The following is a 27,003-nucleotide window of genomic DNA, read 5'->3' as shown; positions in this document are numbered from 1 at the left end:
TCTTTGATCTAAATTCTCATTAGTGCAAACTGGACCGCATGGAAACAGGATGCACTCCTCATGTGATTATGTGCAGTGGCCCAACCCAGAATTTGCTAGGTGGCAAAACCCTTTAGAATCAACAGGAGAGCCTCGGGAAGAGTGAGACAGGCAGTGTGTATGGACAGGGGGGATTGGGACCTGGGACCTGTTTGTCAATTACACTAAGGCCCCTTGGCAGCTCTTAGAGTGGAAACAGCCCTGGAGAATATGCCCTGTGCACGGGGCCTCCCCAGCCCATGCTGAGGTGGCATAACAGCTCTGCACCAGCTCTGCTCCTAGCCCCCGGCCTAGGGGTGTATTGAGGTGGGCCAAGGGTGGGGAGTGGTTGTGGCTGGAGTGCACCCTGCTACAGAAATTCTCTGCTTTCCAGGGAGCCATGTTCAACAGAGCATAAGTTAGAGCATCCCTGAGGCTGCTCTAACTCACACCAGGCTAGGCAGGCCACTGAATGGCCTCAGCATACTGGAGGGAGAAGGGTGCTGGCTTAAAGACACTTCTGCCCCTCTGCCCCTGAATCTCTGCCCCCAACATATCTAAGAATCAGGCCCAGAGAGTGTGAGAGACACCGGGCCAGATTCTGACCTCAGTAACACTGGTGTAAGCCCAAGTGAAATCAGTGAAGTTACACCAATGTGAACTCAATGTAAGTGAGAGGAGAATCTTGCACTCTGAATCTCAGTCCCACTTCCCAGCAATTCATAGCCCCAGCTTCTCCTCTTAGTACTCAAAGGTCACTTCCAATCCAAGAGGAGGGCATGGCATTTGGCCATAAACAAATTCACTGACTAGTTGTTCAGGGTTTTTTTAAAGGAGCATTTTTTAATCTAGTTGCTGTTATCAGCTGACTGTTGATGGAAGTGAAATGAGTTCGGTGGGTCACAGCCCATTTCCCAATGGCACAGGTGTCCCCTCAGCACAAAAAACCACCATCATCACCACTGAAACTAATTGGGAATCATCTTAGCAGAGATCGGACTGGATGGATTCCTTGTAGGTTAGGTCTGAGGCACATGGATAAGGGGTATCTTGGGAGAAGCTTGCCTTGGTTATGGCTGTCATATACTCTGTCTTAAACAGGAAGCATTTATTGAACAAAACAGCTGCAACACACACACACACACACACACAGGCTTCCACACAGATTGAGTTCCAGCTTTGTCTGTCTTGTTTACCATGGGCCACACCTTGTCTGGAACTATATACAGTGAAGAGCTCCAAATGCTAGTCAGCACCCATAACTGAGGCCAGATTTTCAAAGGTGCTGGGCACCCATGTGCACAGCTCTTCTGAAAATCTGACCGCTTGTTTTAGTGTCTACAGGGGTTTGGATTGTGCCCTAGATCTGCCTACAGGTCCAAAACTTCTAGAGGGCTTTGCCTGCCAGTAATAGTGTATGAGAGCCATTGAACAAAACGCTGGGAAAGCTCTTTTGAAAATTCTGGCCACAGTGTCTGAATAGGTTTCAGAGTAACAGCCGTGTTAGTCTGTATTAGCAAAAAGAAAAGGAGGACTTTTGGCACCTTAGAGACTAACCAATTTATTTGAGCATAAGCTTTCGTGAGCTACAGCTCACTTCATCAGATGCATACTGTGGAAAATACAGAAGATGTCTGAATAATATACAAGTCTACTTTTAGGAACATATACAGCCCCCGTTACTGTAGGTATCAGAGCAACTCACAATCTTTTGAATGTATTTATCTTCACAATACCCCTGTGAGGTAGGGAAGTATTATTCCTTATTTACAGATGGGGAACTGAAGCAGACAGAAATTAAGGGCAGATTCTCTAAGGTATTTAGGTGCTGAAATACGTTTGTGATGCGATGTGACCTATGTAAGCCTAAGTAACTTGCTCATGGTCACACTGCTGTGGCAGAGTAGGGAATTAAACCCAGAGTCTTGTGAGTCCGAAGCTAGAACCCCAATCAGTGCAAGTAACTTTACCATGACACTGCCCATGTTGTAACTGCACTGTGAGTGGGGGATTCCAATCATCAGGATATGTGGATATGGGGAAAGCAGTGGACATGATATATCTTGACTTTAGCAAAGCTTTTGATATGGTCTCCCACAGTATTCTTGCCATTAAAAAATGAATGCACTATAAGGTGGATAGAAAGCAGGCTAGATTGTCAGGCTCAACAGGTAGTGATCAACTGCTCGATGTCTAGTTGGCAGCCGGTATCAAGCGGAGTGCTCCAGGGGTCGGTCCTGGGGCCGGTTTTGTTCAACGTCTTGATTAATGGTCTGAATGATGGGATGGATTGCACCCCCAGCAAGTTCACAGATGACACTAAGATGGGGGGAGAGGTAGAGATGCTGGAGGGTAGGGATAGGGTCCAGAGTTACCTACACAAATTGGAGGATTGGGCCAAAAGAAGTCTGATGGGGTTCAGCAAGAACAAGTGCAGAGTCCTGCACTCAGGACGAAAGAATCCCATGTACCGCTATAGGCTGGGGACCAACTGGCTAAGCAGCAGTTCTGCAGAAAAGGACCTAGGGATTACAGTGGATGAGAAGCTGGATATGAGTCAGTAGTGTACCCTTGTTGCCAAGAAGGCTAATGGCACATTGGGCTGCATTAGTAGGAGCATTGCCAGCAGATTGAGGGAAGTGATTATTCCCCTCTATTCAGCACTGGTGAGGCCACATCTGGAGTATTATGTCCAGTTTTGGGCTCCCCACTACAGAAAGGATGTGGACAAATTGGAGAGAGTCCAGCGGAGGGCAATGAAAATTATTAGGGGGCCGGGGCACATGACTTACGAGGAGAGGCTGAGGGAACTGGGTTTGTTTAGTCGGCAGAAGAGAAGAGTGAGGGGGGATTTGATAACAGCCTTCAACTACCTGAAGGGGGGTTCCAAAGAGGATGGAGCTCGGCTGTTCTCAGTGATGGCAGATGACAGAACAAGGAGCAATGGTCTCAAGTTGCAGTGCGGGAGGTCTAGGTTGGATATTAGGAAACACTATTTCACTAGAAGGAGGATGAAGCACTGGAATGTGTTACCTAGGGAGGTGGTGGAATCTCCATCCTTAGAGGTTTTTAAGGCCCAGCTTGAAAAAGCCCTGGCTGGGATGATTTAGTTGGGGTTAGTCCTACTTTGAGCAGGGGGTTGGACTAGATGACCTCATGAAGTCTCTTCCAACCCTAATCTTCTGTGATTCTATGTGTTCTATGACTATTCATACAAACCCTAAATTGGTTCAATAAAAGATATTACCTCAGCCACCTTGTCTCGCCCAGATGATCCTTAATTCACGTTTAAAAACTATTAAGTGTGAGTAATGTGGAGCCTGAACCATTTGAGGGTGTCTCTCTGCCGCTCCAGCTGTAAAATACAAAAGGGGAGTCTGGGGTGATTTCTAGTTGTGAGTGGTTGGAAACTTCTCTGCAAAGCATAAAACTGAATGACAAGTGCCACTTATAGAGATGAAAAGGACCCGAACATTTATCAGTGTATCAAACTTCCCATCAGCTTCAACCCCCTCTTCCTTTATTTGAGACATTTCAGTAATTGCTTCTAAATCTAATCCCTGAGTCTTTTTGATGTCTTCTCTGTCACTGTTATGTAAATCCTTCTATAACTATGCTGTATACTTTATGGATTGCGTGTTTGCCAAGGTTCCTTAGTGTGTGCAGAACTAAAGCAGTACCTCTGATTACGGGATCAAAAAAAAATGTCAGGAAATATAAGGACAAAACAAACAAAGAGAATCTCAAGGAAAACAGAGAGCATGTGGTTACATTGATTTGATTATACAGATAGATGCAAATATTAAGGTTCTGAATTAGCATAGAGAGAATTCCCAGTGTTAAGAAGAAGCCAAGCTGTATTCAGACACAAGAGGACATGATGTATATGGGCAAAGGATGGCCAGGACCAAAAGATCAGAGCTGATTTTTACCTAAGTTACTTTGATAAATGTTTACATATTAAAATGTCCTGGATGCAAATCCTCAGTTGGTATAAATCAGTGTAGTTCTATTGACTTCAACAGATCTTCACTGATTTACAGTCCCAGAAGATCTGGACCTTTATCCTTGTTCAGTACTTGGGACCAGATCCTCTGCTGCAGTGGAGAAGTGCATAATGCAGGTTGGGAATGTACAAAGGTGGCATAAAACTCACCTAGACTCCTCTGCATCAGGACGGTCCTCAGCATAAGTTAGAGCAAACTCAAGCCTGCTCTAAATCACACATGGGTTCTTATGGGCCCCAAGGGGTCAATATGGCAGCTGGGGATTGTCAGAGATCAGGGAAGCCTCAGTCACACACCTTTTCCCTGAGTGCCACCCCTAAGCCTGTAGCTGGGTGGCATAAGAGTTGCTATACTGCTCCAAGCCACTGGAGATTTCCTTTTACATGGGAAGTCTTCCTGCTGGATGGCTAACTCTACCTTTGAAGTGCTTTGGCAGTGTAAAGGGACCACAAAGTGAATGCAAACAGCCCTGAGAATACCTCCTGTGCGATGGGGCCTCTCTAGAGAGGGCAAAGGTGGCTTAAGGGATCTACACTGGCCCTGCTCCCAAACCCAAGCACAGGGGACAGACAGGGGACATGTCAGAGGCATGGCACTACAACAATTCTGTTTCCATGGCCCATAGGGAGCCATGGGAAACAGAGAGTAAGTTAGAGCAGCCCCGAGGTTGCTCTTATTTACATCTGTAGCAGGGCAAGTCCCGGCATGGCTCCAGAGTATGCGGAGCTCAAAGGTAGATAAAGCCACCTTAAAACCCACCCACACATGGACCCCTCATCCCTCTCCTAAGCATAGGAATGGGGGAGTTGAGAATAAAGCCAACTGAGTTTGTTCCAGCTGTGCCCCCAGGACCTGATCCAAAACCTATTGAAGCCAGTTGAAAGACTGCAATGGGTCATGGGAATATTTAAACAGGCATTGCATTGGCAGTGAGAGCCCATTAGAACAGGTGAGTGGCCCCAGCCCTGAAGTCCGACCTTCCCCAGAAGCCAGTGGAGTTCAGAGCCAGGGTTTAGATGCAGCTCATTATAGAGAAAGGGTCAAGCTGTGAAATCCTGACCCAGATCCCAACCTTTCCACAGTACCAGGGCACATGGACTCAATGTTCTTCAGCTTCAGGCTGTCACTTTAAGCAGCCTTTGTTTTCCTGGGAATTCCCAGCTGAGGCTTCTTCCACCAGATGGTGATCTGCCTACTTATTCCGGGAGATCAGCTCAACGGACCTCTCCTGATTGTTACTGACAGGCCTGAATCTTACCTGCCTTCCAAAGCTGAAATCAAAGCCGCTGAGTTTAGGGCTTGTCTACAACAGGGGTTTTACACTGGTGTAGCTACATCCGTGAAACCCTGGCATAGATGCAGTGCACTGGATCACAGCAGGGTTCATATCAGCACAGCTTGCTGCAGTGTAGCAACCCCAGAGCAAAAATCCCTAATACGCACACCCCCTTAGACTGCAGAGAAGATATCACAGACTCATGCTTCCTTGACAACTGCATGTGCAGGGAAGGAGAGCAGGAAGTCAGTCCTTTTGGTTAAGCTGGAGGAGATATAGACTTGGCTTGCACCTTCTGAGAGATGGGCCTTCCCTACTGATGGCTGATGGAATCCATTTTTGTGTGCAGGGGTCAGTTTCTCACCTTGGCTGTTTACGCTGCTGAAAGCCAATGTAAATAGGCTGCTGTTCTCATTAGAAAGACATTTGGAAGGCTTGCGATTTAGATTAAACAAGTGAAAGAAGAAAGTAGACTTTCGAAAGCACTTCTTCTCCTTCTTTGAGAAAGAAAAACAGAATTCTTTGCCAGAAGCGACAGCACCTCTGCCCGGTTCATCTCTGAGAAAGACAATTACAAATGAGGTGGCTTCCAAGATGACACAGGAAGCTGGCAGAGCCTTGGAAATCCACTGCCAGGTTTTGGGGAGCTTTAAATGGCATTTAATTAGTTGCATTCAGGTGGCCCCAATGGTGTTTAGCACAGCAGTGGTGTTAAGGCAGAACTGCAGTTCCTGGCATTTGTTTATTAAAGCAGCTCCTGACAGAGACTAATGACTTCTTAATGAATCTGTTGTCATACTAAGTTGTGGTTTTCCCTTCTCCCTGTTCCTGCCACCCCCATTTTCCTGGGATCATTAACTCCTGAAACCTCACAAGGAATGGGTTCAGGTTTGATTTTTGGTGGTTCTTTTTCTTTCCACTTAAGGAAGAGGTCCAGCTGGGGTAATGCAGAAAGAAGAGCTGGCTCCGTGGTGTTGGCAGCCTCACAAAAGCGGCAAAGAAATGGCTTTCTAGAGAGGGAGATTCCCAGCAGCAGAAAAGCACAGTGGGAGTCACAATGTGGGGAGACAGGCAAAGAGCACATTTGGTTGTAATGCAGGAGACCCCTTCACCTTGCATTATGCTGGGATCTTACAAGCAGTGGGGAAGCTCCAGTGAAGATCTTTGCTATGTGTGATAATTTTCCTTTTTTTAAAGGGACAGAGCCTGCTTCCCCTCTGCCCTGCATCTGTGCTGTCCATTACACCTCTGGGCAGAGCACACCCCCTTGGCATTGGTTATCAGTCCCTGTGGGGAATCAAGCCCACAATTTTGATCCATGTTTGGGCTTCCCTTCTCCCCAAGGCCTTGCTTCTTCCTATTGGGCTGTTCAGTGGCTCATTGCTTTTTCCCCCCCTTTCACCTCTAATAGATTCTCACCCAGATGTTCTCCTTACCACTTTCTCCAAGCTAGTCTTCTTTTAACTTCTCTTGTTCTGACAGATCTTTCTCTTCCAGATGATCCAGATGTTCCAGCTGGTATCCAGATGTTCTTCCATCCTCAGTCTCCCAGAAGTTCTCCTTTTCCTGTTTCTCCACATATTCTCTTTATTGTGTCTTTCTCCCCACAGACATTTTGCCCACAGATATCTCTGAGTCCAGATGTCTAAACACTTTTACGGTCCCGTCACCATAGTATCTGAGTGCCTCACAAGCATTAAGAAATGTATCCTGTGAAGTAAGGAAATATTGCATTCCTGTTTTACAGATGCTGAGCTGCAATGCAGATAGATTAAGTGGCATGCCCAGGGTTATGCAGCGTATCTATGCAGAGCCAGAAGTTGAACCCCCACCTCCTGAAGTCCCGGCCCAGTACCCAGACCACAAGACCATTCTCACTCCAGTGCTTTTTCTCTTCTCACCCGGCTCTGGATGCTAATTCTTGTCCTCCTTGCAATCTGATGTGGGATGAGACATTACCAAGTAATTACCCTGCTTTCTACAGGCCTAGATATGGCAAACAAATGGTGATTTCTGAGTCTGTGCAATGTTTCTTTTAGAATATACAAGAAATGAAATATGGGCAGTGTTGTTTTCCATTGAAGAGCCTGTAATTTCACTGCATGACTCCTGCTTGCATATCAGGGAAGATTTAATTTCACTTGCATTAGGAATTCTATTGAAATAGCAAAATGATCTATTGTCTTCCAGCAACCTCAGGGGCATGTGATTAGAAGCGATAGGAATAGGTCAGTTTCCAGCTATTTCTAGTAGGGACTACAGACAGCAAAGTCCTGGCTTTTTTCAGCAGGCAGATGTATCCATTATAATGTAGCAGCACTGGCTGAGGAGGAACCTAACAGACTTGGCATGTCTAAGCAAGGAGCTGCTGAAGACAATGACATAGTTACTCTTGTGAAAAGGCAAGGAGGGAGCTGTTCAATATAAGCAAGCCCATCACATTTCCAGTAGAGGGCATTGTTTCACATATGTGTGCAAACATGGACACGCCACTTCTCATTTAGCTGAGCTGTTTGCCATAAATTGCCTTTAGAGTAAAGAAAAATTGACTGGCTAGTTTCAGTTTGCACACTTGCCCTATAGCTTGTGGGAGGCCCCTAAACCACCCCATTAGGAGTCAGCGAGGATCCCTTGGTTGCTCTCGTTCCTTAAAGGGCTAGGTTTTCACTTGCTCTATGACCAGCAGTTCCCAGTGCGATGCTTAAGGCCAGATTCCCACAAAAGCTCAGCCCCCAGCATGCTGAGCACTTGTAAAAGCCGGCCCATGTGTGTCACCAGCTTCGCAGCCACCCTTGAACATCAAGAAGAAACAGTCTTTATATGCAAACCTTGGCCTGGGAATTTTCCACTTGAGCCACGCGGGATAGTACACTGGCCATGTACAGTTGCCAGGGCACCTCTGTGGAAAGGAAGTGCCACATACAAGCCCTGGCTAACCCATTCTTGTTTCTTGCTGGAACTTCCCGTTTTCTTGTGAGTAGTGGACAATGCGGGTGGTTCTTAAGAAAACCTATGTCGTAACACGCAGGCAAACTGTGTTTGTTGTGCTGGCCTTTCTTTTGCCAGGGTGTTAATAGAGATTGACAGAGCCTGGAGTTACAGGTAATTCCACTGTCAGTTTCTACGGCCTCCTGTACCTGGTTAAACAAAGGCAGGGAAAAAGAGAGAAATGTCAGTCGGACACAGCTGCCAGAATCCACCACACTCCCGCCCCCATGCTCCGAACTAGTCCTGCTCAGACACATTATGCAGCTCCCAAGAGCTTGTGTTTGGCCTCATAGAAGGGCTGAAGAGCCCCTGATCTTGGCCCAGTTACAAGGCCATGGAAGCTGGGCCTGCTCATAAAGAAAGAAAAACTTGCGTAATGATGAATTGTCCACTGAGGGGGATGGGGCAGGTGCCGAGCCATCTGCTGAGCCGGAGAGAGGATTCTGGTTGCATGGGCAAGGCAGGCTGACTGAGCCTGCATAGCCCCCCTCCCCCCCCCCCCCAGTGAAACAGCATTTCTAGGGCCCACCCCAGATTTACAGCCCCCCTCCTTTATAGAAATAATAGGCCAGCTCCTCAGTGGGTGTGGCTCGGCATAGCTTCCCTGAAGTCATAGATTTACGCCTGCTGAGGATCTGGCCCATTAATACACACAAACCAAAGTTAAACGTTTGTGTTAGCTCTATAAACGGGTGAGCTCCCTTCCTAAGTCGGGGGGCATGGCCAGGGAAAGGGGGTGTGGCTAGCATGCCGCTGTGCTGTGGCAATCCCCAGCTGCAGAATGATCCCTTGGGGGCTGTTGCAACTGGATGTAATTTAGAGCAGCCCTGATGTTGCTCTAGTTCTGGGTGTGTGAATTGCCTCCCAGCAGCTCCTGGTACTGGGGGGCTGCAAAGGTGGCTTCAAGCCACTTTTATCCAAGCTGTAGCCCTGTTGCAGCAGGAGATCAGTATAAGGACCACGTTATTATTAGAGATGGACCCCAGCCGTCTCATTTGTATGGGTTCTGAGTTTCAAACACCCACAACTCTTCAGTGGGGTTGAGATCCGGAGATGCGGTTCTGGGGTCAAGGTTATTACGACAGTCTTGTGCACAAAGCCACCTCTTTATAACACGCCCCTAGGTGCTTATCTCCACCATGCATAGCTATAGTCACAAAGGGAGTGGAGTGTGACTGCAGGGTGGGCTAGTTACAGGGGTATCATTTTTCCCAAACCATTTATCACCATCACTCAGCACTGAACATGCTCCTTCCCCATAAACAGCTGAAACCCCACTGAAATGCCTCACAGACTGTCACCAGCCTGATTTATGGCTTTTCACTCCAGAGTCATTTGTATGCCCTGAGACATGGAATTTCTCTCCCAGTGAGCAGGCCCAGATGGAGACAGCATGGCTTCAGGGGAAAATCATCTTACTGCCTTGGAGATCTCTCTCTATCATACATACACAGATCCAGGCACACATACACACACTCACAGACACACTCAGATCCAGACATGTTCACACACAAGCACACATCAATCCAGACATGCTCACCTGCATGCACACACCCCCCCGCCCCGGCGCCCGAGTCTTGGACACACTCTTATCCGGACACATGCACAGAGACACAAGTACAGACTTGAATACAAGACATGGGCACACTAGGATCCAGATATGTATACACTCCAGGGTGGATTTGATTTAAATTCAGGAAGACTCGATGTAATCATGGATTTCTACATAAAAGTGCATTCTTGTTGGTTGTTATAACCTTAATACATATTCTTCACAACTCAGAGATAGATGTAGGTTTCATTTTTAGAAATTACACACTGTACATTTTTAAAGTGATTTATTTTGAAAACTTTTCGGATTAGTTTTACAGCTATATCAGAAAATGAATGATTGTTTGGTTATTTCATTTACCAAAGGTAATTGAAGCAGATATTTATGAAGTCATTGGGAGGTGAACTATCTCCAATTCAACGAGTTAATCATTAATATTTGGAGGATTGCTTGCCATGCTGTATTCGGAGGAGAACATAACCAGACAGACATTTAAATTGTTTTATTTAATTAAAACAACACCGTTATGTATTCTGGATTTTTTTGTTCAACAGCAAACATAATATTTTAACAAAACAAGCATATGAATTTTTGAATTTAGTTAAACATTCACGTTTTTTTAAATCAGGTTTGTTTTTGTTAAAATTGTTTTTAACTAAAATAGTTAAATGAAATTTTTTTTAAAAAAAAACAAAAATTAAATCGACTAGGTCAGCCAGGTCAACCTGAGAAACTTAAAATATTGGTTTCTGCAGCTAATTCAGTCGTCTTCACCTTCATTTTCCTGTTTGTTCTTAATCTGGAAAAGAAAAACAAGCTTTCCTGCTTTTTCAGGTCCCAAAAGATTTCTCAATTTGGAATGAATTAGTCCAAAGGAGGAAAATATTCTTTCTACACCGGCAGAAGAAGCTACTGCTGTTAAAAGTGAGATTATCATCTCAACAGTCTCTGAATCCAAGTGCTTAAGTGACTTCCACCAGTTCATTGGTGTGACTTTCTTTAAAACATCATCTGCAAACACATATTTCTTGAATGGTTCTTATTCCCAAACTGGGTCTCTTTTATGGCCTGCTGCCATTACAGGTTTTCCCTTCTAGTGAGAGAATGGTATGGTAGATTTCAAATCAATGAAGGCTACACTCAGAAAGACCTCAAGACTTCTGGAATATGCTGCTCAAACAGTTTCACTTTTGTTTCTGCTGCCTGTCCCTCCCTTCTCACATTTGTCTCCAGACTTCTTCTCCTTGTCCAGATCTGTTCCACCCCCAACAATCTTCTATTCATTGAACCTTTTGAAACTTTGCACTTTTAGAGAGAGGTAAGGGATTGACTCTGTGTATACAAATTTGCAGAGGGACAATAGGGTTGAGGTCTGTTATTTCTCAACTCTATATATTATTTATTTATTTATTTTAAACCATTTTTGCTGTTAACAAGCATGTTATCTCTGGAGACACAAATCCACAGTTTGAGAAATGTAAAACCAAGCATCTCTGATGGTATCTTCTAGACTGAACACTGAGTCCTACTGGGTAGACAGAAAGATTAACCTAAATAATCTATACGGAAGCCCCTGGAACCCCATAAAATTGGGTCCCTAATCCATGAACTATTGGAACTCATTTACAAAACTTTTCTTACACATTACATGAATATATTGTCTCATACTATAGAATTAGAATTTATAATCCCTATTCCATGATGAGATATCTTTGAGCTATAATATATATTAATTAAAACTATCTTTAGATAGGTTTTTTCCTCAAAAAGCATTTTATCAAAAAAATCCAATTTAAATAAAAAAATTGGATTTTTTAATTTTTTTTAAAAAATCATTGATTTTTATCCACCCTGATACATACACACACACACACTATAGATGCACTTAGATCAAGACAAGTGCACAGAAGCACAGACATAGATACAGCTACACTGAGTATCAGACCCAGAGATACAATTCAATTCAGTTCAATAAGATTTTATTGGCATGACAAGCTATACAAGTGTTGCCAAAGTATAAAAAAGCCAGTAAACTGAGATCTCTGTCGGAGGTCCAGCAGCAGGTACAATTCATCAGGCATTCACCCAGCGTGAATGCATCTGATGCAGTGAGCTGTAGCTCACGAAAGCTTATGCTCAAATAAATTTGTTAGTCTCTAAGGTGCCACAAGTCCTCCTGTTCGTTTTGCAGATACAGACTAACACGGCTGCTACTCTGAAATCTATCACCCAGGGTGGAGAGGAAGAGTACATTGGTATTTAACCCTCAGTACTTGAAGTATTTTGCCCAAGACAGTGTATACTCGGATACACTCAGACATACATATACAATATATCAACACACACACACTCTTCCAGACAGAGACAAACCCGTCCACCTGGATCCACACACAGATATTAACACATACCCGCTTGGACACGGAAACACACACATACATCAGACAGGGACACAATGATTCATCCACGTACTCAGACACAGACATGCACACACGCATAGACTCGGACACTGAGACACATGTATGCTCTCCCATCCAGAGCCATACACCCTCAGAGACTTGGACACACACACGCTGACTTGCACTGTCATAAAGAGACACACACACACGTATTCACACAAAGACTCACAGATACCCTCTAACATGGACAGGCACAAACACATGAGTCACACATTGACTGTCATACTCCCCCCCACACACACACTTACACAATCTCTCTGTTACAGGGATAGACGTACACACTGACATGTCATGAACACTCAGACGCACACACTGACAAACACATACTCTTAGACACACAAATAAACATCCCAGAGCAGTTGGCTTTCTCCCTCTGCAATTATTGAAATGCAGGCAGTATTCTGCTCCTTAGATTTCGTCGCTGTAACCCAAAACTTGGTCAACTGCCGAAGCCGTCCTGTCATGAAGCATGGCACAATGACATTGGAACAGTAACTTTCCCATCTCCATGGGAATGAGAGCTGGGGAACCTGGCATGAGACTTCACTGCCATCAGTGAGAGAAAGCACTAACAGGGTCTTTATCTCATGGAGACACCTTCTGCAGGCTGTATAGCTGCAGGCCCTGCTGGGGGATTTAACGCAGGCAACTCAGGCTAATCTAAATGCTTGGCTGGCAGTACAAGCCTCTCTGATCTCTTCTTCTCCCTCGCACCTGGGTAGGGGAGGATGAGTCTTGCTCTGTCATCAGGGCAGGGAAACTGTATGGGCTTAGCATAAGAAACACAAACATCCTCCCCACGTCCTCCAGAACGTTACCCCTAACTCGAGTCCCATACACATACAAAAACCCTGAACTCTGGCATGGCGGTGCTTTTGTCTCATGTTGGCTGACCCATCAGGGATATAGGCCCCAGCTCAAGTGAGCACAACTCCTCAGCTGCTAGCATGACCATTGAATAGCGCAGATGTAGGCTAATGTCATGTCGGTGCTGCTAGTAGGGTAACTAGATGTCCCGATTTTATAGGGACAGTCCCGATATTTGGGGCTTTGTCTTATATAGGTTCCTATTACCCTCCAGCCCCTGTCCCTATTTATTATCCTTGCTCTCCAGTCACCCTAGCTGCTAGTCCTCCAGGGCCTTCCCACAATTCCCTTTTGTGTGTGCCCCAAAAGGAGAGAGAAGTTCTCCCACAATTCACTGGGAAAGAAGCTCAACTTAGTGCAGTGCACACAGAACAGTGGGACGTGCCCGTAGACGTCCTAGCACCTCATGAGGGAGAGCAACACCAGCATGGGCACTGCTGCCTGCATGTTATTTCATAGCGTGGCTGCTCCCACTCAAGCTAGGCTAACTCAAGAGGAGTAACTTGAGTTAACTCGGCAGTGAAGTTATACCCCAAGAGAGTATCATTATCCCCATTTGACCAATAGGAAGCTGAGACACAGAAAGATTAAGTGATTTGCCCAGAATCACACAGGGAGTCTGTGTCAGAGCCAGAAATTGAACCCCATTCTTCTGAGTCCCATTCCAGAGCCTTAACCCTCTTCTCTATACTGGTTGACCCATCCCTTGCACTGCAATGACTGCCCGCTGGACTACATTAAGGTGTTTCCTACGAAGACACCTGGTGACACTTTTTGCTATCACATTCTAAATGCTGCACCTATTCGGAGCACTGGATCAGATTCTGATCTCCCTATGGGCCAGGTTTCATTCGAGTCAATCAAATTACAGCCCAGTGTGAACGAGATCAGGAGCAGATCTGTTGAATTTAGATCCTTTATGTCTTCACTTTAAATATAGCCTCTCAGCTTCCCTTTCCCCCACTGTCATTTACAACTCTGTCATGAAAAAAGGAATTAAACACAAAAATGTTTTTTACAAGTGTCTGACTGGAGAAAAATCTTTGAACAGCTAATTGATGAGATAGCCACGTGGAATCCTTTGAACTCTCTGTGCTCTGCAGCCAGCCACTTGCCCTGGGCGCAGTCACTGTCCTAATTAAGAAGTCAATGTTTGGAAGAGAAAACTGAATAGATGCCAGTTAGGAAGAGGCAGGGGAAATACAGAATGCACAAAAGAAGTGGACAGCAAAGTTACCACAAGGAGACAAATAGAATATGCTGCAGATATTGGGAAATGCAAAGTAGAGAGATGGAAGGATGAATGACGACACTGTAATAACCAGGAAATCGGTACCTTTTGTCTCAATAGCGAAGAGGAAGCATGATGGTGTCATGAAGACACTGGGCTGAGACTCAGCCAATCTGGGTTCAGCTTATTCTGCCTCTGCCTCAGCCTCCCCATGTGACCTTGGGCGAATCACATTTTCAAATGTGTCCAGAATTCAACAGGTCCCACTGTGCCACTGACAGACCATTTTTCCAAAAAGTATTCGTAATACTAATTACTATTATTATTTAAGTGTTACCTGTGACAGGACAAGGCCAGATGGCTATAGTGAAGTAATGGGAGACAGATATATTAGCCACAGGCTAAACAAATCTCTGCTACCAAAATAAGCAAATGGCAGCTGCTCCTGGTCCAAATTAAGACACCTGGGCCAATTAAGATCTTTCCAGAAGGCAGGGAGGACAGCTAGGTTGATTGGGACACCTGAAGCCAATCAGGGGCTGGCTGAAACTAGTTAAAAGCCTCCCAGTTAGTCAGGTAGGTGCGCATGTCAGGAGCTGTAGGAGGAAGTTGTGCTGTTGGAGAGACAGAGCAGTGCACACCATATCAGACACAAGGAAGGAGGCCCTGTGGTAAGGGTGAAGTGGATCTTGAGGAAGTGGGGGCTGCTGTGGGGAAGTAGCCCAGGGAATTGTACATGTCCTGTTTCTAAAAAGTCAGCCACCATTGCTGATACTATTAGGGTCCTTGGGCTGGAGCCCAGAGTAGAGGGCGGGGCCGGGCTCTCCCCTTTGCCCCCCTGATTAATCACTGAGACTAGGAGACAACAGAGACTGTGCAAGGGAGGATAGCTTCTCCTCACCTCCCTCGCTGACTTCTGATGAAAATGGCTCAGTAGGCTGTGACCCTTGTCTCTAGAGAGAGAAGGGCTACGTGGAGGGTCACAGTGAGCCTCTGAGGCTAGCGAAATCCACCAGGAAACGCGGGCCCCACGGAGACAAGGACAAAGCTTTGTCACATACCATAACACAAATAATGGGCTAAAGTTTCAAAAGCACCTAAGGGACTTAAGCTCTTAAATCCCATTGAAAGTCAATGAGACACATATTGAAAATTTGACTTAATAATAACCATCATTGATATCATTAGTAAATTTCAGCAGTGTGAGTCCATCTTAAGGAGGGCAAAAGATCCAGTTTCTACAATCTATTTTTTTAAAATTCTGTGTCCACTTTGGAATGGTCTGAGGCTGTTGCTGTCTACAAATTATGACGATTATTAAGGATTGCTCTTACTATTAGAATCGCTAGCGGATTTCCCCTTTCCTCCCTTTTCAATCAATAGTTTATTTCCCTTGCAATATATTTGAAGTATTCCCAGCATGCTGAGAGGCAAAATGTAGAAAAGTAGACATTGACCCATTAAACTGATCTGGGGAATGAATCCATCTTGTGTTTACCAACCCCAAACCAGGGGAAGAACAGCCAGGGCCCATGGGAGGAGAACACCAGCCCTGTCTGGGATTTCCCCATGACTAACAGGTAAAAAGTGTTTGCTTACAAAGACGCCGCTAGAATCACACAGGGCACAACTCCCTCTGGCTGCTAATTCATTCTGAACAATGAATGAACTGACACTACTCACTAGGGACATGAGCAGACTGAGTTCTTGGGAGTGGGCGTCTGGGGGGAGGTGAAGAGAGAGATGACTGCTTTCAAAGGGTTCTGTAGGAGGATTGCTAGTCTGCTGCCTCGTTCCCACGTTGTCCTGAATCGAACTCTGCTCTTCCCATAAGCCGTTGGCTGCTGCTGGGCCTGCCAATGATCCATGCTCACCATGGCTGGGTGGCACTGGAGAGAAAGAAAGGGAGTGAAAAAGGAGAAAATTAAAAAGGAAGTGAGAAAGAAAGGACAAGAGAAAGAAAGGGAGACACAGAGAGAGGAAGGAATCAAACAATAACTAGTAAAGCTGAACTTTTGTTACCTGATTTAGCGCAGCCAGAAATGAGCAGTTACTTCCTCCTGAGGCATTGGGAGCATCTGCCTGGAAAGTGGCTTTGTGGCCATTACTCCAGCCAAGATTTACTGTAGTGTCAGTATTGTTTCCTCCCCGTCATATCCAGAGTCGCTTTAACAGGGAGAAATATCACTCATCTTCCCGCGAGCCAACACGAACGGCATGAAAAAAAAATCAGTTAAAATAATTGCAGGTTACAACAAATCAATTGGAACTGTGTAAATAGCCTTCAGGCAGGCATACAACAATGTGTTCTTCAGCTAACATGCTTAACGTGCGCGAAGTTCCCCACCACCCCTCAGCAGCAGCCAGTCTGAGCAGCACTCGTATAGAAACTGAAGAAAGCAGGAATCCAGATCCTGACTGTGTCGGCTTCATGGCTCCAGGTTACCCCAATTCTTTGGTGGCTGTCAGAGAGAACCATTAATTCATAGTCCCTTTTTATTGAGTAAAGCACTACACCGAAGTGGTGAGAAAAAGGGAATGGAAACTACCTTGCCCAGAGTCCCAGCAAGTAGGTTCATAGACTATAAGGCTAGAAGTGACCATTAGATCATCTAGTCTGACTTGCTGCATAACACAGGCCAAAGAATTTGTACCAAGCCCAATAACCTGTGTTTGACTAACACATACCTTCCAGAAAGGCACCCAGTCTTGATCTGAAGATGCCAAGAGATGGAAAATCCACCACTTCCATAGGTAGCTTGTTCCATGGGTTAATCACCTTCACTCTCGTAAGCTGTGAGGTTTGTGAGTCTGGTGTCCTGAGAGATGCCAAGTCTTTCACCGCCTGGGGTTTTGCACTCAGTTAACTCTCTTGGCAAGGTTCCCCAAGAGACAGCTGCAGAATGGGAAAAACACTTGACATTTGGGTGAGATCCTAGTTCCCAAGCTGATGAGAACATTCATCCGATGAAGTGAGCTGAAGCTCACAAAAGCTTATGCTCAAATAAATTGGTTAGTCTCTAAGGTGCCACAAGTACTCCTTTTCTTTATTCAGAGTCAATGACTCTCGGGGCTGGTCTACACAAAAACTTGCACCAAATTAACAAAAGGTGTCAATTAAAACCCACATAGTTATTCCTGTACAGATGCTCTTATTTCTGAAGAATGACATCAGCTACATTGAGTTTAGCCATGTTTATTTAGTATATTTAAGTGTAAGTTTGTTTGTAGACCAGGCCTTGGAGAATTTTCTTCAGGAACTGCACAAGTATAACCTGGGGAGAGGGTTCCGAGTTTCCAGTCTCAGTTGGTGTGTAATAGGCTGTGAGAGCCCAGGCCATTGGGAGGACACCCTACCATGCATTCATAAGCTTCTTTTAGCAGAGACAGTCATTAGGTATTCAGGCAGCTAATTCTTTGAGACACAAAGTCTGCGCAAAGTGAGAGGGCAAAATCACTGTAGTATTGAAAATTTTATGGTTTGCAAGCCTCATTACAAAACACTTTGAGGGAACAAGACAGGAACAATTTTCCAGGATGTTTCTTTCACGTCCAGAAACCCCGATGAATAGAAGGGCTCCACGGCATCTGCCAGCAGCGTTACAATTGCACTGTTCCCCCGAACTTTCCCTCGTCACATCCCCTAATGCGCTCATACCCACTCTTTGTGGGATCTGTTCCTATCAAGAGTGCACGAGGATTTTAAATGGGAGAAAGGGTGTATGTTTGCTGAGGGAACATCCTGCAGCAGTCAGGGATATTGATCTGACGGGTTTTCCGGTTGAATAGGTGGTTGCTGTAGATTTGTCTAGCCTCGGCTTCTGTTGCTGAAGAGCCTAAGTGACAGGGGATGGGGGAAAGGCACATACACTCTAGCTATTAGGATCTGCTTTTCCAGCTGCAGTATTTCCGGATTGTAGCAAGTTTCCTGCTGGCCATACACCATTTGGCTGTTGCTAAATTTTCCAGCAGCGACTGCACCAGGCAGCATAGCCCTGCCACAGTGCCACCGCCCATAAGCAGCATGGCACTGCTGCCACTTCTCCTCACCCAGGCAGCACAGCCCCACTGCACTGAGGAATGTTTCCACATCCATCTACCTAGACTCCACCCTGCAGCTGCGTGATCCCGGTAGCTCTCTGGATTGTGTGGACTACTAGGGATGGATTAAGGACAGCTCCTCTTGCACAGCCACCTATTAGAGGCTAGCAAGAAGCTGTCCCCGCACTCCTGGAAGCCAGACTAGGCCTTGCCTGCAACAGCCATCCCACAGCAGAGCGTGCTTGTGTGACAGCCAGCCCTAGGGACTGCCAGAGCTAAATGCAGGGGTCACTACAGCTTGAGCTAAAGAGACACACTCCGTAGTTACAGGTTTCAGAGTAGCAGCCGTGTTAGTCTGTATTCGCAACAGCCCCACATCCTCGATCAATCAGGCATAGAGAGAGGACTCTAACACACACCTACCAGTGGGTTACACTTGCTACCGCTTCTCCCTGGGCACAAGATGCAAGTCCACAGAGCAGGGTCTGTGCATTTGCATGACAGCGTAGATTGCTCACCCCCGTTTATTCAAGCAGCCGCCTTCGTGGCTAGATCTCAATACAGAGAACAAGGGTGGCTGCAGTACACTACATTTAGGGGCAGTCCTCGGGATCCAGATGAGTTCCCAAGATTATCCCTCTGCTAAGTGAATTATGAGCCCCAGCCCGCACTAGCCCTGAAGGTTCCAGGGTAATGTGCACTTAGAGGATCCCCAAGGAATGATCTTGTCTCTCTTTTGTAATGACTTGGAAGCTGCTGTGTAATTATCCAAACCTGTACAGCGTGATAATTACCCCGTCCCTGCATGAGATGCACTTGAATAGTCAAGAGTTACCACGTCAGGAGCAAGGATGGATTGATGGGATAGCTCTACCTTTTAACTTAAAAAGATGTGCTATAATGGGTGATATCTGTCTACCTTTGTTATACTATTATTATTTGTATTACAATCATGCCTAGGAGCCACAGTCGTGGACCAGGACCCCACTGTGCTAGCACTATACAAACACAGAACAAAAAGACGGTCCTATATCTCTGGCTATTTAGTGTTGCCAACTCTTGTGATTTGGTGGCACTACATTTCATGATAGCTGGTGTTTTTCTTAAAGAGCCAGCTCCGGGGTCATGTTGTTGCATGAGAATCTCAGCTTCCACCAAAAAAAAAATAATGCAAATTTCTAGTTAGACCTAGAGTTTTTTAGGGCCTGGTTAGACAAACACCTGTCAGGAATGGTCTAGTTGTTATGTAGTCCTGCCTTGAGTGCAGGGGACTAGACTAGAAAACCTCTCAGCTCCCTTCCAGTCCTACACATCTATGATTCTATAGTTGTGCAGAAAACCTGGAAAATATTGATCCTAACGGTGCACACACCAGAAGACAAAGAGAAAGAACCCCAAATGTATTTATCTGTGTTTAAATCCCATGCTTTTCGAGATTGTATTATAGCTATATTTCTGTGTCATTTTATAGGCTGGGAGTTTCAAAGGAACCTAAGGGAATTAGATACCCAAGGCCCACTGGATTTCAATGGGATTTGGACACCTAAATGTGCTTTGTGGCTTTGAAAATTTTCCCCATAGTGTATTCCCCATATTAGGGCCAGATTTTCAAAAGAGCTCAGCACATTTGGTTCCGAGCATTTGAAAATCCACCTTTGTGGCATCTGTCAGATAAAGAGTTAATAGCCTCTCCTCCTAAACAGAATATGGAATCCAGGTTTCTCCTCTCTGTGCAGTGATTGCTAGGAAACCCAGCAGGCGGGACCCTGGGCTCAACTGGAATCAATTGCTCCATTAGGCGGGACTACAGACTAGGGAGACCCTCAACATAATATTCTTTTGAGTTTGGCTGCACCCTGGCACCATGTGCCTCAAAGCGAGGGGCAGGGACTCAGGGTGTGTGTGACACCTTTCTTGTTTAGCCACCCCACGCTATTCAGGATGTTGTTCTGTGCTTTGGGAATGTTTTGGGTTTTTTTTGCCAGGACAAATAGTGGGGAATTCCTTGAGGAGCAGCGAAATTGATTAGGGGTGGGTGGCTGATTTATGAGTCATGATCCAAAGAGCTGAAAGATGCACAGCTTGGCTAAGCAGCAATGTCAGGAGGTGTGAGGAGTACAAGAGTTCTACTGAGAGGGACAGGAATTGCTTGAGGTGTGACTAGGAGGACCAGCCTGGAAATATACACAGGGAAATGTCCAAAGGAATTTCAGAGGGAACTCCTCCCCCAGTGAGAGCAGTTAGGCTGCACAATAATCTCTACAAGCAGAATAGTGGGTTCCCCATTGTTTGTGTCATTTAAAGAAACCTGAGCAAGCTAATGGAAAATGTACCATAGGGAGCAAGGCTGATCTTGCAAGGGTATTATTTATTTCTGCTTTCCAAACAGAAAGAACAGTGGATCCTTGCCCCCAAGGAATTCACACCATAAAACCAGAAGGGACACTAAAAGGTCTAAAATGGTGATTTTTTTCCATTTAGCCCTGGCTAGCCTTCCATGGTGTCTGTACGGTGTGTATATGTATACATCTATATATGCACACACAATGCATCTTTGTGGAAAGGTTTCATTTGACACTCTGTTGCCGATATATTGCCACAAGATGCTTGTTCCCACTGATTGATCTTCCACTGCCCCATGCACACTTAACTAAATGAAAATGTAATGCCGTGGTCAGGTCGGTGGTATATCAAAATTAATGGGAGCTAATTCTGCAGGGTTTGAACCTTGCTTCTTATGAAATCTCAGTGGGTGAAATGTTACTGCAAAGTTTGAGAGAAGCACTACCGTGGGCCATGCAAACGCTGGCTGGAGTATGTGCAAGGCAGTGAAGAAACGCTACTCACCTCCATTCACTGTCTCGATGGGTTGCCCTTTGTCTGCATACAGGTGGTCTAGAAACATGATCTAGTTCAACCATAAATCATTAGCCTAGATGCAGAAATCTCTGGGTGAAATTCCATGGCCTGTGTTATACAGGAAATCAGACTAGATGATAGTAATGGTCCCTTCTGGCCTTAAAAATCTATGAAACTATACAGGGTTTGTTAGATCAAAGCTAGAACTGAGCAAACTCATCACAGCAAATAATTCATAAGACAAATTTGCTTTTTTTCTGTTTGTAATTTGTCCATGGGTAGCTAAACATTTTCCTGGCTACACCTTACATCTGAAATCATTTGTTGAATACTTTCTCCATGTATGCTCAGTCTGTAGCTTGTAAATAAGCAGTTGGTTTGGACAGACAAAAGTCAAGCTGTTCTGGTGAGTTTTTGATTGAGTACACATCTCGTCTGACATTTCTGTGTTTTCCTAATAGGATAACTTTTAGACTCAGGCTTGAATATTCATGTTTATGAGTTCAAAAATTGCTTTCTGCAAATATTCTCCTATAGCTGCTTAAAAATCTGGATGCTTCCACAAATATTCCTGCCAGGAAACTCATTAGCTAGAATATTAATGAAAAATGAATGCAAAAAAGTTCTGTGAATGCCCATCAATGAGAATTCACTTTAAAAAACTGAGTGAATATTCAACGCTTGCTCAGCTCTGTCAAAGTCAGCATCTTTCATTACACCTGAGGAAAAAAATTGGAAATGCAGAATATAAAGCACCCTGTGAACAAAATCGCTAAGAAAAGGGAGTCCTGCATTCACTACTATCTGCTCAAGTTTTCAGGTGGTCTCCAGATTAAGATCTATGGAGAGTTCATTGATGTTATTCAGTCTGGAGGCGATGAGCATGAATGGTTGTGCTAAGATCCACTTGCAAAAGACCCATCTGCTTCCCAGATGTACAATCAGACTCATAGAAACGTGGGGCTGGCAGGGACCTTGAGAAGTCATCAAGTCCAGGCCTATGCACTGGGGCAGGACTACGTAAACCTAGTCCATCCCTGTCAGGCATTTGTCCAACCTGTTCTTAAAAACCTCCAATGATGAGGATTCCACATACCTCTTGGAAGCCCATTCCAGTGCTTAACTACCCTTATAGATAAAAAGTTTTTTTTCCCCTAATATCTACCCTAAATCTCCCTTGCTACAGATAACGCCAATAACTTCTTGTCTTACCTTCGGTCCTTGTCCTACAATGGGTGAAAGAAAACCTCCTGGACCATCTAGAGAGCTCGTGGCCATTACTAAGGCCAGGTCTGCACTTACAAAAATTAGATTTACCTAGATGTGTCTCTCAGGGGTGTGAAAAATTCACACACTCCCGTGCAATGTAGTTAAGCTGACCTAGCCCCTGGCATCCAGTAGATGCATCCAGGTCTATGGCAGAATTCTTCCATTGACCTAGCTAGCTACCGCTTCTCAGAGAAGTGGATTCACTACCGTGACAGAAAAAAACCCTCCGTTGCTGTAGGAAGTGCCTGCACTATGGTGCTACAGCGGGGTAGCTGTGCTGCTGTAGTGCTCACAGTGTAGACATAATATCTGACCCACTAAAAGCAATTGGCATTACCTGCCTCCATCCCAGCCGAGAGCCTCAGCAAGAACTCAGTGTGGGATGACGATTGAACAACCCTCTCCAGTCCTGGAGGTGGTCTCCCCAGGTCAGGGATGAGGGACACGATGTGTGGGGAAATGCCTGGTGCCATTGCCCATTCTGGGCTCTGTGGAGAGAAGATTTTACCTTCCAGGAGGTATCTCTCTGGTAGGCTTCGGCACCTCCCCATCACCACACCCGCTGGGGCTCACTGGCCTGGGACAGACTGTCAGCCGGGAAATATTATGCAATGATTTGTCCTCCGTGAAACGGCACCTGGAATCAGAGACTTTTATCCGGAAGTTTTAGCTCCATCAGGTCTGACTTTGAAGTGAGCCCCTACAAAAGATGAAGCAATTAGTGGATTACCATCTCAGTGGCTGGAAACAGCAGGTTAATCAGTGTCCCACTGGCAGCCCATTTGTTCGTCATCTGTATTTCTCGCTATGCAGTAGGTAACCCTGACTGCTCCCAAAGCCCTAACATTACTTTGTCCCAGTGGCAGGAAGGCTTTACCTGGAATATTCCCAATGGAGGGGCGGGGGTGATAGAATCATGTGATCAACTCATGCCTGAAAAGTTATCCAAGGAAAATCTTTGATGCCTGTAGAGTGAGGAGAAAACTCCAACAGCTGTTTTTTCCTAGGATGACTAGCTGGGAAGAATGAGGGGCAAATTGAATGGAAGGGTCATACATGTTAGAAGGGAATCCATAAATGGCATCCCTTGCTTGGCATCCTTTCGCAACGTGAGCTGTTGGCTCGATTGTCTCCATGGTAGTCATGTTATATAAATATCTATGGGCTGCAATGCCAGGGTTTGTCACATGTAATGATGTGAAATGAATGTGACGCTGTCTGTAGGTGACATGCATAGGTGAGGTGCTGCACTGGAGGACATTGGCGAATGACACATTGTTCTAGAGACATTCACACTTCTGTTGAGCAGCTAGGGGACTAGAAAGCTCAAAGTGGAGAGAGCTATTCCCTCCCTCCCCGGAGGAAAGAAAAGGGAAGCTCAGAACTCTTAATTAAACCTCTTTCAAAGTCATCTTGGTGGTTTTAAGGTACCACACCGAGAGTGTCAGGAGCAGAGTCCCCACCAAAGTCCCTTCAATGCTGACCGGAGAGACCTTTAGACAGATAGTGGGAAACTGCCATTCAGTCCTCAAGGTCTGCCTGGTTTGGGGCCCTTTTGCCGACATCACCAACAAGGAAGCCACTTAATGCCAGTGGTTTGTGTGATGTGAACACCTGTCCACTGGGTCACAGACAGAGACTCGTCAGGCCACCAAATAGGAGCAACTTTTGGCCACTACTGAAGGGGGCAGATTTCTACCAGTGACTTAGAAGGGAAAAAGAAAAGGAGTACTTGTGGCACCTTAGAGACTAACCAATTTACTTGAGCATAAGCTTTCGTGAGCTACAGCTCACTTCATCCGATAAAGTGAGCTGTAGCTCACAAAAGCTTTTGCTCAAATAAATTGGTTAGTCTCTAAGGGGCCACAAGTACTCCTTTTCTTTTTGTGAATACAGACTAACACGGCTGTTACTCTGAAACCTGTCATTAGAAGGGAAAGTCTCCCTATCCCATCAGTAATCTGAGCAAGCAGTCTGGCTTGGGCCTAGCTTTGATCACCAATCGTTCTGACTCTGTTGAAAGTAGCCTGCTATGCCCTAGAATGGCAGGAACTGGCACTACTGAGCAGTTCATCTTCTGTAGGTATCCAGTGCCAACCAACATGCCAGCCAGGCAGCCAACCCCTCTGCAAAAGCAAAGCCGCACGCACATCCTCCTCCTCCACTTTCTCACTAGCATGTTCCAACGGGCCGTTTCACATTAGCAACTTGCTCCTACTGCAAGTGGAAACAAATACTAATGTGAGATGACACTAATACAGCAGACTGAAGTGCCGCTAATGGGATTAGACTGCCACGTTGGGTCAATACAAAGAAAACCTTTCCTGCCAGCTTCAGCTTGTTCTCCCTGGTGTTTCAGAGCACCGGGGAGACTCCAGGACTCCTTTAGAAAACAGTAAAGCCCCACAGTGCATACTGCTTCCACCATCACAGCCTCTCCTACAGTAGAATGCACCCAGCCCTATGGTGCAGCAGTCTGGCTGCATGCAGGCAGGCATCAGGCTTTGTCAGCTAGCTGCAGAGTTACATCATTGGAACCAGAACTCATGAACCTTCTTCATGGAGAATGTTGCCCCATTGGCTCAGTGAGTGCAAGGAGCAGCTGTGCATGTGAGCAGTTTTGAGATATTCCAGTAGAGGGCACTATTTCACACACGCACACACGCGCACACACGCGCGCACACGCACACAGCTACTTTGACGTCTTCCATTGGAGCTCAGGCGTGCATACACACAGAACAGCAGTAAACATAGACAAAGGAAAACACATGGCAGTACCTCACCTTGAATAAGAGTGACACTCATACGTTTGTAAAGAACCCAGCCCTCTTATTCCTACTGCTCACAAATGAGAGTGACGCTGATCACGTTTCAATGGCATTCGCAAGGCTCATTGACTCACAGGTTAGGGCACCTTCCAGAGGATGACATTCAGCCATGGAAAATGCCGATCTACGGGTGCCTGCTACAACCCACGCTTACAGCGATGATAAAACACTCTTCACCATGTTGCCATGAGACTGCACTGGGGTCAGTCACCAGGAGCTGTCCTCCATGTGACTATTATTGCTGCCATATTGTCGGTGAGGAAATGCCCTTCTCCCCTGCAACCATGCTTATTATGCATAACCTGCGAATAAAATGCATATCTCGCTTGGTAAAGCACACAGTCCCATTCTCCTCTTTTGTTCTGTGTATTTCAGCTGCTAGAGGCTTTGAAATTCTCTCCCAGTCCCCCTGATACCGTCTTCCATTGTTCCCATCACCTACCACTGTGTACTGAGTCAAGCTGGTACCTAACAGCCTCGGCAGGAAGGTCTCAGAGAAATCAGATGCAGCCCAGCCAATATCTGGCTATTTGGTCAGTTTGCAGTTGTAATTCGCCTTCAGAAAAATTCAGTGGAGGTGGCGCCGGGGGGGGAGGGGGAAGACTAATGGGATTCATCCTGTGAATTCATTATGCAAAATCTTGGCATCCTGCCAGGCTCTCTCACACACATGGTCAATGCTTTTCTGTAATAGCATTAAAAAAAAATCACACATCACAATGTTGGCTGATCAATCTGAATAGGTTTCTCTGCATGCATTTAAAAAAAATCTTTCTGCCAGAGACGACTGTTCGACTGTCATCCGTCCCCCCCGTCCCCCCCGCCCCAGCATCAGGAGCAATTGTCAGAAAGATGCTGGTGATTTTTATCTATTCTGAAGTTCTTCTGCGAGCAGGCAAAAAAGTGCATGCACCAAAAAGAAGAGGCAAGACTCTGACATGCTAAACTCAGAGCCAAGCCCAATGCAAGCAAAGAGAAATCTAGGGCCTGATTCACAGATCTGCTACAGCCTGTCTGCATCACTCTGGAGGCAGAAAGAGGATGTTTGCTGAAACAGGGAATACTCCCAGCCCAGGACCCAGGGAGTTTCCCATGTGAGGTACAGCTGGAATAATGGCTGCACAGCTCCCAGAGCAGGGGATATGCTGGTGATATGGCAGAGCAAAGAGGCCAGTCTCTAGTGAATCTTGGAATTGGAGAAATTAGAAATGGAAGAGACCTAGCTTAAGCTATATAGGCTTTTCCTCCTGACCAATACAACAGTGTTCGCTACGATACATTATCCAGTGATTTATGCAGGCTGGTTTTAGAAGTCCCAAAGAATGTGGCTTCCACTATGTTTTTTTGCATCACAGAATGACCACGTAATTTCAGGACAATGAGCAATTTGAGTGCTGCAGAACAATCATAATCATAATACCAAGGTCTTAGATAATGCTGTTCATCAGTAGATTTCAAAGCGCTTCACAGAAGTCCAGTGCTGGAAGACCAGGGGGTGGTGCAAGTCCCCAGTCAGGACTGAAGGGGTGCATCAGTAGACATGTCTGAGGGCCTAGAATGTAAAAAGCAGGGAGCACTGCATCACAGGATTGAGGTGCAACAGCAGAACTG

At 45.6% G+C, this 27,003-nt stretch overlaps 1 long non-coding RNA gene across 2 annotated transcripts; it reads right to left on the bottom strand.

Moving 5' to 3' along the window:
- Positions 1-10,163: 10,163 nt before the first annotated feature.
- Positions 10,164-25,859, bottom strand: LOC125625197 (uncharacterized). 2 transcript variants are annotated; one of them, XR_007353476.2, is made up of 5 exons: positions 25,348-25,859; positions 17,084-17,291; positions 16,418-16,587; positions 16,079-16,284; positions 10,164-10,640 (listed from the first exon to the last, which is right to left on the bottom strand). It is a non-coding gene; the product is annotated as an uncharacterized LOC125625197 (long non-coding RNA). The 2 variants fall into 2 exon arrangements; XR_007353475.2 differs by having other exon boundaries at positions 10,164-16,284.
- Positions 25,860-27,003: the final 1,144 nt, after the last annotated feature.

The sequence above is a fragment of the Caretta caretta genome, chromosome 21, assembly GCF_965140235.1.
Source record: "Caretta caretta isolate rCarCar2 chromosome 21, rCarCar1.hap1, whole genome shotgun sequence".
Taxonomy (NCBI): domain Eukaryota; kingdom Metazoa; phylum Chordata; order Testudines; family Cheloniidae; genus Caretta; species Caretta caretta.
Note: the sequence above shows the minus strand (reverse complement) of the source record. Positions and strands in the feature narration are given on the sequence as shown.